Genomic DNA, 17020 nt, shown 5'->3' on the forward strand with positions numbered 1-17020 from the left:
TACTCAAACTATGTATTTCTTGGCCTCTACTTAGCTTTTGCTGACAAATTTAACAGATAACACGAGTTGGGTCATCCTTATCGATCTGAAAAAATGCCCAGGCTATGCAAGGCTTAGTACCCATGCGACCTGAAGAGCCACCACGACTTGAGGTCAGAGGCAGAGTTGTGTTTGAGGATGCAGTTGTTGACGTGCTTCCAGTACTACGTCTCTGTCCAGGAAGGCGCAACCTGACCTCGTCGTCGCTAGCATCCTCCTCCACCTCCTCTGCTGACCTCATCGACTGGCTGACTGTGGGTTGACAGTAAGTGGGATATCCAACCTCGTCATCATCACCCTGTGTGTTATCACACCCGTCGTCCTCAGAGCCAACCTCTTCCTGCAATGACAAAAAACTCAAGTTGTCGCTCCAATCAGGTATTTGAGTCTCATCATTGTCTTCCTCATTGTCCCCACCAACAGGAGTTACAGTTTGGGAAAGAGGGTCTACATTATGGTCAGAACCTTCTGCGTCTGGTCCTGGATCTGACTCATAAAGATTCTGGGCATCAGTGCAGATCATTTCCTCGTCTGGATTCACAGAAGCTCTGGAGCCAACCTCTGATTCCCAGGCTATAGTATGAGTAAACAGCTCTGCAGACTCAACCATCTGTTCTACCCCATACTCAGACGGGCAGCTGGAGACTTGGGAGCTGTGAGGAAGCAAGTGCGATTGGGGTGACACCTCTGAGGACTGGAGTATTTGTGATGTTGAAGTTGAGCTGGAGGAGAGCCCACTTAAAGATGCACTTGATATCCGTTGAAGCACCTGCTGTTTTTGTGCCTCATCTGGAATTTGTAGCGATTGGCATGGCCGTAAGGAAGGGATCGTATCACATTGTCCGCTAAAAGAAGTAGACATCTTAGTTAGGCTGGAAGACGGTCTTTCTTCTGCAGATGTTACTGTTGCTTTAACACCTATCCCATGGACACAACCTTTTTTTCCCTTCCCAACAAGCCGATTCCGCTTTCCACCAGCAGCAGGCCTTTTTCTACTCATTTTGGTTGCTAACAAATTGACAACTCTGGAGTTGATTGCACAAAAAATGGATGGGAACCGAGCAGAGCTGAATGACCAAACTGTGGTATTAGCCCAAAAGTATTGGATGGGTTAGATGCAGTAAAACAATTTTATTACATACACAGCTGGTGGAGGTTAGTATAGATGGACTAATAGAACAAGTCCGACACACTGATACAAGCCCACATATTTTTTCAGAGCTAGATGCAGATAAACATTATTTTTAATTTGCAACCTGGTGGAGGTTAGTATAGATGGACTAATAGAACAAGTCCCACACACTGCTACAAGCCCACATATTTTTTAAGAGCTAGATACAGATAAAAATTATTTTTAATTTGCAACCTGGTGGAGGTTAGTATAGATGGAGAAATAGAACAAGTCCCACACACTGCTACAAGGCCAAATATTTTTTCAGAGCTAGATGCAGATAAAAATTATTTTTCATTTGCAACCTGGTGGAGGTTAGTATAGATGGACTAATAAAACAAGTCCCACACACTGCTACAAGCCCAATTACTTTTTCAGAACTAGATGCAGATAAAAATAATTTTTAATTTTCAACCTGGTGGAGGTTAGTATAGATGGACTAATAGAACATGTCCCACACACTGCTACAAGCCCACAGATTTTTTCAGAGCTAGATGAAGATAAAAATTATTTTTAAGTTGCAACCTGGTGGAGGTTAGTATAGATGAACTAATAGAACAAGTCCCACACACTGCTACAAGCCAAATATTTTTTCAGAGCTAGATGCAGATAAAAATTATTTTTAATTTGCAACCTGGTGGAGGTTAGTATAGATGGACAAATAGAACAAGTCCCACACACTGCTACAAGCCCAAATATTTTTCAGAGCTAGATGCAGATAAAAATTATTTTTAATTTGCAACCTGGTGGAGGTTAGTATAGATGGACTAATAGAACAAGCCCCACACACTGCTACAAGCCCAAATATTTTTTCAGAGCTAGATGAAGATACAAATTATTTTTAATTTGCAACCTGGTGGAGGTTAGTATTGATGGACTATTAGAACAAGTCCCACACACTGCTACAAGCCCAAATATTTTTTCAGAGCTAGACGCAGATAAAAATGATTTTTAATTTGCAACCTGGTGGAGGTTAGTATAGATGGACTAATAGAACAAGTCCCACACACTGCTACAAGCCCAAATATTTTTACAGAGCTAGATGCAGATAAAAATTATTTTTAATTTGCAACCTGGTCGAGGTTAGTATAGATAGACTAATAGAACAAGTCCCACACACTGCTACAAGCCCAAATATTTTTTCAGAGCTAGATGCAGATAAAAATTATTTTTAATTTGCAACCTGGTGGAGGTTAGTATAGATGGACTAATAGAACAAGTCCTACACACTGCTACAAGCCCAAATATTTTTTCAAAGCTAGATGCAGATAGAAATTATTTTAAATTTGCAACCTGGTGGAGGTTAATATAGATGGATTAATAGAACAAGTCCCACACACTGCTACAAGCCCAAATATTTTTTCAGAGCTAGATGCAGATAAAAATTATTTTTAATAAGCAACCTTTTGGAGGTTAGTATAGATGGACTAAGAGAACAAGTCCCACACACTGCTAGAAGTCCAAATATTTTTTCAGAGCTAGATGCAGATAAAAATTATTTTTAATTTGCAACCTGGTGGAGGTTAGTATAGATGGACTAAAAGAACAAGTCCCACACACTGCTACAAGCCCAAATATTTTTCCAGAGCTATATGCGGATAAAAATTATTTTTAGTTTGCAACCTGGTGGAGGTGAGTATAGATGGACTAATAGAACAAGTCCCACACACTGCTAGAAGCCCAAATATTTTTTCAGAGCTAGATGCAGATAAAAATTATTTTTAATTTGCAACCTGGTGGAGGTTAGTATAGGTGGACTAATAGAACAAGTCCCACACACTGCTACAAGCCCAAATATTTTTTCAGAGCTAGATGCAGATAAAAATTATTTCTAATTTGCAACCTGGTGGAGGTTAGTATAGATGGACTAATAGAACAAGTCCCACACACTGCTAGAAGCCCAAATATTTTTTCAGAGCTAGATGCAGATAAAAATTATTTTTAATTTGCAACCTGGTGGAGGTTAGTATAGGTGGACTAATAGAACAAGTCCCACACACTGCTACAAGCCCAAATATTTTTTCAGAGCTAGATGCAGATAAAAATTATTTCTAATTTGCAACCTGGTGGAGGTTAGTATAGATGGACTAATAGAACAAGTCCCACACACTGCTACAAGCCCAAATATTTTTTCAGAGCTAGATGCGGATAAAAAATATTTTTATTTTGCAACCTGGTGGAGTTTAGTATAGATGGACTAATAGAGCAAGTCCCACAAACTTCTACAAGCCCAAATATTTTTTCAGAGCTAGATGCAGATAAACATTATTTTTAATTTGCAACCTAGTGGAGGTTAGTATTGATGGACTAATAGAACAAGTCCCACACACTGCTACAAGCCCAAATATTTTTTCAGAGCTAGATGCAGATAAAAATTAGTTTTACTCTGCAACCTGTTGGAGGTTAGTATAGATGGACTAATAGAACATGTCCCACACACTGCTACAAGCCCAATTATTTTTTCAGAACTAGATGAAAATAAAAATTATTTTTAATTTGCAACCTGGTGGAGGTTAGTATAGATGGACTAATAGAACCAGTCCCACACACTGCTACAAGCCCAAATATTTTAGCAGAACTAGATGCAGATAAAAATTATTTTTAATTTGCAACCTGGTAAAGGTAAGTGTAGATGGACTAGTAGAACATGTCCCACTCACTGTTACAAGCCCAAATATTTTTTCAGAGCTAGATGCAGATAAAAAATTTTTTTAATTTACAACTTGGTGGAGGTTAGTATAGATGGACTAATAGAACAAGTCCCACACACTGCTACAAGCCCAAATATTTTTTCAGAGCTAGATGCAGATAAAAATTATTTTTAATTTGCAACCTGGTGGAGGTTAGTATTGATGGACTAATAGAACAAGTCCCACACACTGCTAAAAGCCCAAATATTTATTCAGAGCTAAATGCAGATAAAAATTATTTTTAATTTGCAACCTGGTGGAGGTTAGTATAGATGGACTAATAGAACTAGTCCCACACATTGCTAGAAGCCCAAATATTTTTTCAGAGCTAGATGCAGATAAAAATTATTTTTAATTGGCAACCTGGTGGAGGTTAGTATAGATGGACTAATAGAACAAGTCCCACACACTGCTACATGCCCAAATATTTTTTCAGAGCTAAATGCAGATAAAAATTGTTTTTAATTTAGAACCTGGTGGAGGTTAGTATAGATGGACTAATAGAACAAGTCCCACACACTGCAACAAGCCCAATTACTTTTTCAGAGCTAGATGCAGATAAAAATTATTTTTAATTTGCAACCTGGTGGAGGTTAGTATAGATGGACTTATAGAACAAGTCCCACACACTGCTACAAGCCCAAATATTTTTTCAGAGCTAGATGCCGATAAAAATTAGTTTTACTTTGCAACCTGGTGCAGGTTAGCATAGATGGACAAGTAGAAATAGTCACACACACACAATGCATCAAGCCCAAATATTTTTTCAGAGCTAGATGCAGATAAAAAATATTTTTAATTTGCATCCTGGTGTAGGTTAGCATTGATGGACTAATAGAAAAAGTCTCACACACTGCTAAAAGCCCAAATATTTTTTCAGAGCTAGATGCAGATAAAAATTATTTTTAATTTGCAACCTGGTGGAGGTTGGTATAGATGGACTAATAGAACAAGTCCCACACACTGCTACAAGCCCAAATATTTTTCAGAGCTAGATGCAGATAAAAATTATTTTTAATTTGCAACCTGGTGGAGGTTAGTATAGATGGACTAATAGAACAAGTCCCACACACTGCTAGAAGCCCAAATATTTTTTCAGAGCTAGATGAAGATACAAATTATTTTTAATTTGCAGCCTGGTGGAGGTTAGTATAGATGGACTAATAGAACAAGTCCCACACACTGCTTCAAGCCCAAATATTTTTTTCAGAGCTAGATGCAGATAAAAATTATTTTTAATTTGTAATCTGGTGGAGGTTAGTATAGATGGACTAATAGAACAAGTCCCACACACTGCGACAAGCCCAAATATTTTTTCAGAGCTAGATGCAGATAAAAATTATTTTTAATCTGCAACCTGTTGGAGGTTAGTATAGATGGACTAATAGAACATGTCCCACACACTGCTACAAGCCCAAATATTTTTTCAGAGCTAGATGCAGATAAAAATTATTTTTAATTTGCAACCTGGTGGAGGTTAGTATAGATGGACTAGTAGAACATGTCCCACTCACTGCTACAAGCCCAAATATTTTTTCAGAGCTAGATGCAGATAAAAATTATTTTTAATTTACAACTTGGTGGAGGTTAGTATAGATGGACTAATAGAACAAGTCCCACACACTGCTACAAGCCCAAATATTTTTTCAGAGCTAGATGCAGATAAAAATTATTTTTAATTTGCAACCTGGTGGAGGTTAGTATGGATGGACTAATAAAACAAGTCCCACACACTGCTACATGCCGAAATATTTTTTCAGAGCTAAATGCAGATAAAAATTATTTTTAATTTGCAACCTGGTGGAGGTTAGTATAGATGGACTAATAGAACAAGTCCCACAAACTACTACAAGCCCAAATATTTTTTCAGAGCTAGATGCGGAAAAAAATTATTTTTAATTTGCAACCTGGTGGAGGTTAGTATAGATGGACTAATAGAGCAAGTCCCACACACTGCTACAAGCCCAAATATTTTTTCAGAGCTAGATGCAGATAAAAAATATTTTTAATTTGCATCCTGGTGTAGGTTAGTATTCATGGACTAATAGAACAAGTCTCACACACTGCTAAAAGCCCAAATATTTTTTCAGAGCTAGATGCAGATAAAAATTATTTTTAATTTGCAACCTGGTGGAGGTTAGTATAGATGGACTAATAGAACAAGTCCCACACACTGCTACAAGCCCAAATATTTTTTCAGAGCTTGATGCAGATAAAAATTATTTTTAATTTGCAACCTGGTGGAAGTTAATATAGATGGACTAATAGAACAAGTCCCACACACTGCTACAAGCCCAAATATTTTTTCAGAGCTAGATGCGGTTAAAAATTATTTTTAATTTGCAACCTGGTGGAGGTTAGTATAGATGGACTAATAGAGCAAGTCCCACACACTGCTACAAGCCCAAATATTTTTCAGAGCTAGATGCAGATAAAAATTATTTTTAATTTGCAACCTGGTGGAGGTTAGTATAGATGGACTAATAGAACAAGTCCCACACACTGCTAGAAGCCCAAATATTTTTTCAGAGCTAGATGCAGATAAAAATTATTTTTAATTTGCAGCCTGGTGGAGGTTAGTATAGATGGACTAATTGAACAAGTCCCACACACTGCTTCAAGCCCAAATATTTTTTCAGAGCTAGATGCAGATAAAAATTATTTTTAATTTGTAATCTGGTGGAGGTTAGTATAGATGGACTAATAGAACAAGTCCCACACACTGCTACAAGCCCAAATATTTTTTCAGAGCTTGATGCAGATAAAAATTATTTTTAATTTGCAACCTGGTGGAGGTTAGTATAGATGGACGAATAGAACAAGTCCCACACACTGCTACAAGCCCAAATATTTTTTCAGAGCTAGATGCAGATAAAAATTATTTTTAATTTACAACTTGGTGGAGGTTAGTATAGATGGACTAATAGAACAAGTCCCACACACTGCTACTAGTCCAAATATTTTTTCAGAGCTAGATGCAGATAAAAATTATTTTTAATTTGCAACCTTGTGGAGGTTAGTATTGATGGACTAATAGAACAAGTCCCACACACTGCTACATGCCCAAATATTTTTTCAGAGCTAAATGCAGATAAAAATTATTTTTAATTTGCAACCTGGTGGAGGTTCGTATAGATGGACTAATAGAACAAGTCCCACAAACTACTACAAGCCCAAATATTTTTTCAGAGCTAGATGCGGATAAAAATTATTTTTAATTTGCAACCTGGTGGAGGTTAGTATAGATGGACTAATAGAGCAAGTCCCACACACTGCTACAAGCCCAAACATTTTTTCAGAGCTAGATACAGATAAAAATTATTTTTAATTTGCAACCTGGTGGAGGTTAGTATAGATGGACTAATAGAACCAGTCCCACACACTGCTACATGTCCAAATATTTTTTCAGAGCTAGATGCAGATAAAAATAATTTTTAATTTGCAACCTGGTGGAGGTTAGTATTGATGGACTAATAGAACAAGTCCCACACACTGCTACAAGCCCAAATATTTTTTCAGAGCTAAATGCAGAAAAAAATTATTTTTAATTTGCAACCTGGTGGAGGTTAGTATTGATGGACTAATAGAACAAGTCCCACAAACTACTACAAGCCCAAATATTTTCTGAGCTAGATGCGGATAAAAATTATTTTTAATTTGCAACCTGGTGGAGGTTAGTATAGATGGACTAATAGAGCAAGTCCCACACACTGCTACAAGCCCAAATATTTTTTCAGAGCTAGATGCAGATAAAAATTATTTTTAATTTGCAACCTGGTGGAGGTTAGTATAGATGGACTAGTAGAACATGTCCCACTCACTGCTACAAGCCCAAATATTTTTCAGAGCTAGATGCAGATAAAAATTATTTTTAATTTACAACTTGGTGGAGGTTAGTATAGATGGACTAATAGAACAAGTCCCACACACTGCTACTAGCCCAAATATTTTTTCAGAGCTAGATGCAAATAAAAATTATTTTTAATTTGCAACCTGGTGGAGGTTAGTATTGATGGACTAATAAAACAAGTCCCACAGACTGCTACATGCCCAAATTTTTTTTCAGAGCTAAATGCAGATAAAAAATATTTTTAATTTGCAATCTGGTGGAGGTTAGTATAGATGGACTAATAGAACAAGTCCCAAAAACTACTACAAGCCCAAATATTTTTTCAGAGCTAGATGCGGATAAAAATTATTTTTAATTTGCAACCTGGTGGAGGTTAGTATAGATGGACTAATAGAGCAAGTCCCACACACTGCTACAAGCTCAAACATTTTTTTCAGAGCTAGATACAGATAAAAATTATTTTTAATTTGCAACCTGGTGGAGGTTAGTATAGATGGACTAATAGAACCAGTCCCACACACTGCTACATGCCCAAATATTTTTTCAGAGCTAGATACAGATAAAAATTATTTTTAATTTGCAACCTGGTGGAGGTTAGTATTGATGGACTAATAGAACAAGTCCCACACACTGCTACAAGCCCAAATATTTTTTCAGAGCTAAATGCAGATAAAAATTATTTTTAATTTGCAACCTGGTGGAGGTTAGTATAGATGGACTAATAGAACAAGCCCCACAAACTACTACAAGCCCAAATATTTTCTGAGCTAGATGCAGATAAAAATTATTTTTAATTTGCAACCTGGTGGAGGTTAGTATAGATGGACTAATAGAGCAAGTCCCACACACTGCTACAATCCCAAATATTTTTTCAGAGCTAGATGCAGATAAAAATTATTTTTAATTTGCAACCTGGTGGAGGTTAGTATAGAGGGACTAATAGAACAAGTCCGACACACTGCTACAAGCCCAAATATTTTTTCAGAGCTAGATGCAGATAAAAATTATTTTTAATTTGCAACCTTTTAGAGGTTAGTATAGATGGACTAATAGAACAAGTCCCACACACTGCTAGAAGCCCAAATATTTTTTCATAGCTAGATGCAGATAAAAATTATTTTTAATTTGCAACCTGGTGGAGGTTAGTATAGATGGACTAATAGAACAAGTCCCACACACTGCTACAAGCCCAAATATTTTTTCAGAGCTAGATGCAGATAAGAATTATTTTTAATTTGCAACCTGGTGGAGGTTAGTATAGATGGACTTATAGAATGATGCTTTGCCCAAAAGGTTTTACTTGGCTAGGTGCAGTAAAAAAAATTGTATTCTATACACAGGTGGTGTAGCTTGCAACACAGATCGGCTACTCCACTGACTAACACACACTGCAAGAGGCCAAAAAGGATTTGTTTAGCTAGATTTAGCCAAATGCTGTGAAAAAAACTTGCACAGCACTTGCACAGACCTGCCTGGCAAAAAGTGATAGGAAGTGACGTAACCTAGCCCTCAAAAGGACTGCAATTACAATTAGTCCCTACTCCCAACCTATCTATTTAAGAGCACAGACCGGCCTGATAAAAGTCGTAGGAAACGATGTAACCTAGTCCTCAAAAGGACTGCAATTAAAACTATTCCCTACTCCCAAGCTATCTGTAGATTTGTGCGAAAATTGGCTTGAAATTAACACTCAAAGTATAGCGCACAAAGCAACAGCGGTGCTGTCTAACATGCAGCTGCAGCAGTGAGATAATGGTGGCTACGTGGAAAATGGCTGTGTCTTATAGGGCAAGGACATGTGACATACACTGCCAATGACACATGCCCTTGCTTGTGTGAAAAAAAGCAGTTCGCTCCGTGTGTGCGCTGCTGATAGGCTGACAGATTGCAACTCCCCACTGTAAATGCGGGAAAGAGAAAAAATAAATGGAGACATTCATTATTTATGCAGAGATCCATCCCCTGCCCCCCCCCCGCCCCGCTGTACACTTAAACTGCGTATTAACATTAATTTTCAGCATTACTGAGAAAAAATCCAGTTATGATTTTGGTGCACGAACAGTTATCGAACATAACCTCGAACAGCCGAATTTTTTTCAAATCATTCGTGTTCGCCGAACGGCTCGAACACCACCCAAAGCAGCTCGAATTTGAGATTGGCGAACAGTTCGAGTCGAACACCGCTCATCTCTAGTGATGAATGGAAAACTGCTTTTAACACTCTGGTAGGTCATTTTTAAAATCTGGTGATGCCTTTTGGTCTTACCAATGCACCCGCTTTTTTTCAGAACCTTATTAATGACATCCTGAGACCTTTGATTGGTAAGAAGTTGGTTGTGTATTTGGATGATATTTTTATTTATTCGCCAGATCTGGAGTCTCATTGGCAGAGCGTACGCGAGGTATTGCAGTTATTAAGTGACAATTCACTTTTTGCTAAGCTGGAGAAATGTGAGTTCGCTGTGCAGAGAATTAGTTTTTTGGGCTACATTATCTCCAGCGAGGGCTTTGAGATGGACCTGGTGAAGGTTCAGGCTGTGCAGCAATTGCCTAGGCCTATTGGTTTGAAATTGATTCAGAGATTTTTGGGTTTCGCCAATTATTACAGAAAATTCATTAAGAATTTTTCTAGAATTGTTAAGCCGCTGACCGATCTCACCAGGAAAGGTGCCAATACTGTCCAGTGGACTATTGAGGCCATTGAAGCTTTTGTGTATCTCAAGGAGAGGTTCAGTTCTGCCCCTATCCTTATGCAGCCTGATGAGACCAAGCCTTTTTTGGTCGAGGCTGATGCTTCTTCGGTGGGGGTCGGTGCTGTTTTGTCTCAGGAGAACAAGGATGGAGAACATCCCTGTGCTTTTTTTTTCGAAAAAATTTTCAGAAACCAAACTTAATTACAATGTTGGTAATCGGGAATTGCTGGCTATTAAATTCGCGTTTGAACATTGGCGGCATTTCTTGGAAGGTGCTAAATTTCCGATTCAGGTTTTCACTGATCATAAAAATTCGATTTATCTGGATGCTGCCAAACGCTTGAATGCCCGTAAGGCTAGGTGGGCACTTTTTTTTTCTCGGTTTAATTTTTCTGTTACTTACATCCCTGGTATCAAGAATGTTAAAGCCGATGCTTTATCTCACAGTTTTTCTCCCATGGTTGGTACCGAGGAGGAGGAGAGCATTTTTCAGGAAGGAGTTGTGGTAGCAGCACTGGACTCCGTTTTGGAAAATGGGATTCTGAAAGCCCAGGAGGATGCCCCATCTAACACTCCCCATGGGAGGTTGTTTGTGCCTAGAACCTTTTGGAAAGATTTGTTTGTGGAATATCATGAGTCTCGGTTGGCAGGTCTTCCAGGAATTTCTGAGACTAAGAGACTTATAAGTCGCAGTTTTTGGTGGCCTGAGTGGCAGAAGGAAGTCATCAAGTGGGTGCGTCAATGTACGGTGTGTGCTAGGTCAAAGGCTTCGCATACCCCTGCTGCAGGGTTGCTTTGCCCTCTGGAGGTTCCTAGTGCGCCTTGGACGCATCTGGGAATGGATTTTATTACTGACCTTCCTGTGTCCGAGGGTTTCACTGTCATCTGGGTGGCCGTGGACCGTTTTAGCAAGATGTGTCATTTGGTTCCTTTCATTAAACTACCCTGCGCTTAGACACTTGCTAAGGCGTTTGTTAACCCTAGAACGCATGACCATAAAAATCTACTTTTTCACATACCTGGGGCCTTTTAGGCCCGTGTGCAAATAACATGGAATAACTCAAACAAAAATGACAAACAACTATATACCTGAGGAATACCTAGAGTTTCAAAATTCTAACTAAAGTAATCTTGCAGAAAATAAGAAACAATTAACAGGGCGGGCCTGCGAGGCCCCAGGTATGCGTTCTAGGGTTATGGAAATTGTCAGACTCCATGGCGTTCCCACCGACATTGTTTCTGATAGGGGACCTCAGTTTGTGGCTCGCTTTTGGCATGCTTTTAGTGACAGGTTGGGAGTCCATTTGTCATTTTCATCTGGGTATCATACTGAGTCTAATGGACAGACAGAAAGAAAGAACCAGGATGTTGAACAGTTTTTGCGTTGTTTTGTGACAGACAATCAAGAGGGGTGGTCTGAGTTTCTGCCACATGCTGAATTTGCTCTTAACAACCATACATCCTCTTCTGCTGGGTGTTCTCCTTTTTTTTGTTGTACTGGGAGACATCCGTCGTTTGGTTCGTTCTCCAAATTGGTGTCGGCTGTGCCAGAGGAGGAGAATTTTTCTGGTGATTTGAAGAGGGTTTGGACTGACGTATGTTGTAACCTTCAAGAGGCTAACAAAAAGTCCAAGAAGTATTTTAACAGGAAACGTAAAGACGTTTTGTTTACGGTGGGTGACATGGTTTGGCTGTCCTCAAAGAATCTGCGGTTGAGGATTCCCTCTAAAAAATTGGGTCCGAAGTTTGTGGGGCCATTTAAGGTGCTTCTGGTGGTTAATCAGTCTGCTGTTAGGTTTGAGGTCCCCACCTCCTGGAAGATTAATCCTGTGTTTCATGTTTCCTTGTTGAAAAAGGCTGATGTATTGGATAGGGATGCTACTGTAACAGTTCCTCCAGTGGTGGAAGACGGCGAATATGAAATTTCTCGTATCCTGAATTTCAGAAGACATAGAGGGAGATTCCAGTATCTCGTGGCTTGAAAAAGGTTTTGGTCCCGAGGATAACTCCTGGGTAAGGGTGGATGATGTCTGTGTCCCTAGACTTGTCAGAGAGTTCCACAGGAGGTTTCCTGATAGGCCTGGGCCTGGAGGATCCGGAGGATCCTCCAACAAGAGGGGGTACTGTTAGAACTCTCCTGTTAGTTTTTTTTCTATTTTGGTCACGTGACCATCTGCCTATATATTCCAGCTCCGCCCTTCTGGCTTTGCTGGACTTCAGTGTTATTTGACTCTCTATCTAGCCAGGTGCTTTTGTACCTATCTCTCTAGTTTGTTTGGTCCTTTGGACCTCTAAGTACATTTTGTCTGTGTGTCTTTTTGCTCCACTACAACATCTGCTAGGAGGTGTCCAATTTTGTCCCAGTCCTTAGTTCTTTTAGGGACCCCTCCCTTTATTCTATAGGTCTGCGTTCAGACTAGCTGAGGACGAAGGCGGGTCTGTTCACAAGGAGCAGGTCGCCCGCTGCAACGTCTTATTGTATTGTAGGGACAGATTCCCTTTCGTTCCTTAGTTCTTGTAGCAGATCATAACAATCTGAAGTCCAGCCTCAAAGTCTGACTCTTCACATGTCTTCCTCCTCTAGGTATCCAAAATTCTATGATAGCATGAGCGCTGCCTCCTAAGGTCCCAGCCGCCATTGCTTACTCAACCATTTCCTCCCTGTTGACCCTGTTGGTAAGAATTAGAATCCAAGGTAGCAGATCGCATTGTTCTCTCTTCTACCTTTTGAGGATAAGAATTTGCTGGACCTGTCAATTTTGCCTGATAGAGATTCCCAACAAATGTCTTGATAGTTGAAATCTCCCATGATCACTACATCATATTTTTTTGAAAACTTGGCCACCTGATGCATAAAGAGTTCATCCATATCTTCAGCTTGCCCAGGAGGCCTATAGTAAATGTCTATAATGGTGTCCTTTCCGTTGTTCTCTCCCTGTATTCTTACCCATACAGATTCCACAGAACTCCCTGTCTATGAATCTTCAATCTCTGTGCACATATACACTTTTCAAACATACAATGCGACACTTCCTCCCCGTTTATTAAGTCTGTTTCTTGCAAATAAGTTACATCCTTCTAGCCTAGTATTCAAATCATGTGTATTGTCCCATTAAGTTTCAGTGATGCCAATGACATCATATTTCTTTTCCTGCGTTAATAGCTCCAATTCTCCTTGTTTGTTGCCCATGTTCTGTGCATTTTTATAGAAACATCTTAGCTTGTGATCGATTTCTGTTTCTCCAATATTTTTATTATTCTGACTTTTTTGTCTTTGTTCTTCCTTTGAACTTTTAATAGCAGAGCTTTCAATAGTATTTGTTCATTGTATGGCTTTCCCTGGCCTTTTGTTTCCCTTACCACCATGTTAATAAGCAATTAAGTGGGAGTGTACAGCTGCCACTCAACCCAATTTTTCACTATGTAGCCGATTTGACAGCAAAATTGTGAATTCTAAAACTTAACTTTTAATACGAAAAGATATATAAAATTCCACTTACAACAAATATGGAGAGAGTCACCCGGCCAACCTGATAATTTCCAGAATTATGGCACAGGGACCACCCCAATATATAAAAAAAACAGTTTTCTGATCAACCCTGCAGTATGGAGACCAAAACAACTTATTAGGATAGATTTCTATAGCAGAGGGACAGTAGAACAACAGGGCTCAGCATTGCAGCCCTGTATCAACCAGATACCTTCTAACGTATAGATTTTTTATAGACATAATAATCAAGATCATCATTCAACATGGACCCATGGACCACATATTTACTCAGTGTCCAAGAGTACATGAAGTTGACATATGAATTGGATTATATATTATGTATTCTGAGTGCAGAAAAAAACATAAAAATCACAATTCATTTATATAAAAGAAGAAAATGGAATTTTCTCACCCTTTTGTCTTTGTTGTCAAGGGAGGAGACTGTTATCCATAGGTACCTTCTGGATACAATGTGGGGACATGAGCTGACCCTGTTTAGTCCCAGTCAGCTCACAATATTACTAACCCCACGAAACTCCTGCCCTTACAAGGGCAGTCCACAGCTAGCCATATATATGGAGACCCTGCACTTTCCCTTTTACATGTCCCAACGCGTTTCATCCAAGTAAAATCCTCAGGGGACTAACTTGTATCCAGGAAACTAAAGTGCTAAGTGCATATAATCAAACATGAGTCCCTCCACTCTCTGTCCTAACCTGGATACAGGAATGTGCCCTCTTCAGTGCATAAAGAGGGCAACACATCATCATGTAGCAATTTAAGATATCCAGTGGCATTGAGGTTTCCATTGATGAAGAATGGCCCTACTATCTTTGTACCTCATATACCACACCATACCATCAAGATACGAGATGTGCAGCATCTGAAACAACGGATACTGGAAGCCTGTGCTAGCATTTCTTCTGCGGTGTTGCTATCAGTGTGTCAAGAGTGGGAGAAGAGGGTTGTATTGACAATCCAACACAATGGGCAGCACTTTGAAGACATTTTATAAGTGGTCATAAACTTGTAAAAAACTCATCAAAGAATAAAGTTACATTAAAACCAAACACACCATTGTTCTTCTTATGAAATTCTCAATAAGTTTGATGTGTCACGTGACCTTCTTCCCATTGAAAAAAATAAAGTTGGATCCAAAATGGCTGACTTCAAAATGGCTGCCATGGTCACCATCCATCTGGAAAAGTTTTCCTCCTCCCATATACTAATGTGCCACAAACAGGAAGTTGATATCACCAACCATTCCCATTTAATTTATAAATGGCCCACCCTGTTCTTGCTATCTAACATTTATCCGTTTCATCAGTTTGTTTAGTAAAACAAAGGTTTTTTTGCAAACTTGTCTTTCTCATTCATTTCTCCTTTGTCAGGTACTGACTAGGGATGAGCGGGCACGTCGAAGTTCGGGTTCTGGTACCAGATCTGAACTGTAGTCCAAAGTTAACATTTGGATATCAGAACTGTACCCAAACTTGAACCTGAACCCGAACCCCATGGAAAACAATCGGAACCCGAACTTTGTGGTTGGAAAATTCTCTCTCTCTCTCTTTCTCTCTCGTCTTGGCCTGTAATGTCAAGCTGCAACATATGGTCAGCAGTGGCGTAACTTAAGGGAAACATAACATACACCCAACCAGCACACCTTTTTCTATAGTGTCTGAGGTCATAGAGAAATCCTTGACTAGGGTGTCTGCCGGCATTATAGTTGATTTAAATAAATGAACTTGAAGAGGCTTATAACCTATTCATACAGATGTGGATAAGAGTTACATATATGGAGGATTACATATAGTGAGAGGGGTATAGTCGTCCAGTAGCACATAGCATTTGAGGGTTGGAGTATGCTGATCATGTAAAGGGATTTTCCTTTCATCTCCTCTGGAATATCTCCAGATATCAAAAGCTAACATTTCTTGAAAAATTTCTCTATTTTATAAAGAAAGTCCCTTCCATCAGCAAAATGCACACACAGAGTTCCATATGGTTTGCATTCGGTTTCTAACCTCACTGCTCGCCCTCGATGCACCATCACAGTGCCTTGTTCTGCTCACAACCATTCTTATACCAGCTCATTTGCCGCTTCCAATTACCACCCACCCATGCATCAAAAAGGGTCAAAAACAGTTCATGTGTTATGAACACTAACTAAATATGCCTAAGTGCTTTAGGTCTCTGATAGACGAATCAGCTGAAGCTGCCGCGAAATCTACTTAACAGTTAGGACCTAGAAATGTAGAGGTGTTTGATTAGACAAGCTATTTCATTTGAGCACGCCACATTAAACCAAATATAAACCAATATAACGGAGAGCTTGGTTTGCTTCTGCTTAAAAAAAAATGTTTCATTTACAACTAGATATAGTATTTTAATTTCTCCATTTAGCCTCCCCCATTGCAAATTTGAAGCCCATATTCATCTTTGGTCTAGATAAATAAAGCAGGTGTGTGGCATCGTAAAGCCTCACGCTCTATAATTTACTGCTTAGGATGCAGCCGCTGCGTTCTGAAAGTAAAATTAGCGCAATAAGAAGAAGAAAATACAAAACAAACTAATAGATTTGAACATATGTATGAATAATTTCCAAGCCCCGGTGTTATCATTTTTATTCAGTGGTGTTTGGACAATTTTGAATCAGGCAATTCTAAGATAAAATTAATACAAATTATATGGACAAATGACTGCACCATATGTAAATTTCCAGGCTGTTCTTCATTTTCTTCCTCTCAGCCATGATCCAGCTGCTTATATTCTGAAAGGAATATATTTCCCCTGTTTCATGCTAAGTGAGATGGATACTGTAAAATCTACCGTAACATAAGTCTACTCATTTCTGCTATTGAAACTGCTGAAGTTTAGTTTTTCAAAGTTTGGTAGCTTTAGCTACATACTGCCTACAAACAATCTGAGAAGTACGCCTCTAACCTAAACACTAAGATATTATTGGTGCATTCTCGTTTACATAAATGAAAAATTATCCAATGGATAGAGGTTAATTGTTTGATCAATGTGGATCCCATTTACCATTGGTTCACTCCTAGCCACAAGAAAGCAGCCAGGAGCAGTTGA

This window comes from Phyllobates terribilis, unplaced genomic scaffold (genome assembly GCF_046119375.1).
Source record: "Phyllobates terribilis strain yellow unplaced genomic scaffold, ASM4611937v1 Scaffold_1__5_contigs__length_1240528914, whole genome shotgun sequence".
Taxonomy (NCBI): Eukaryota; Metazoa; Chordata; class Amphibia; order Anura; family Dendrobatidae; genus Phyllobates; species Phyllobates terribilis.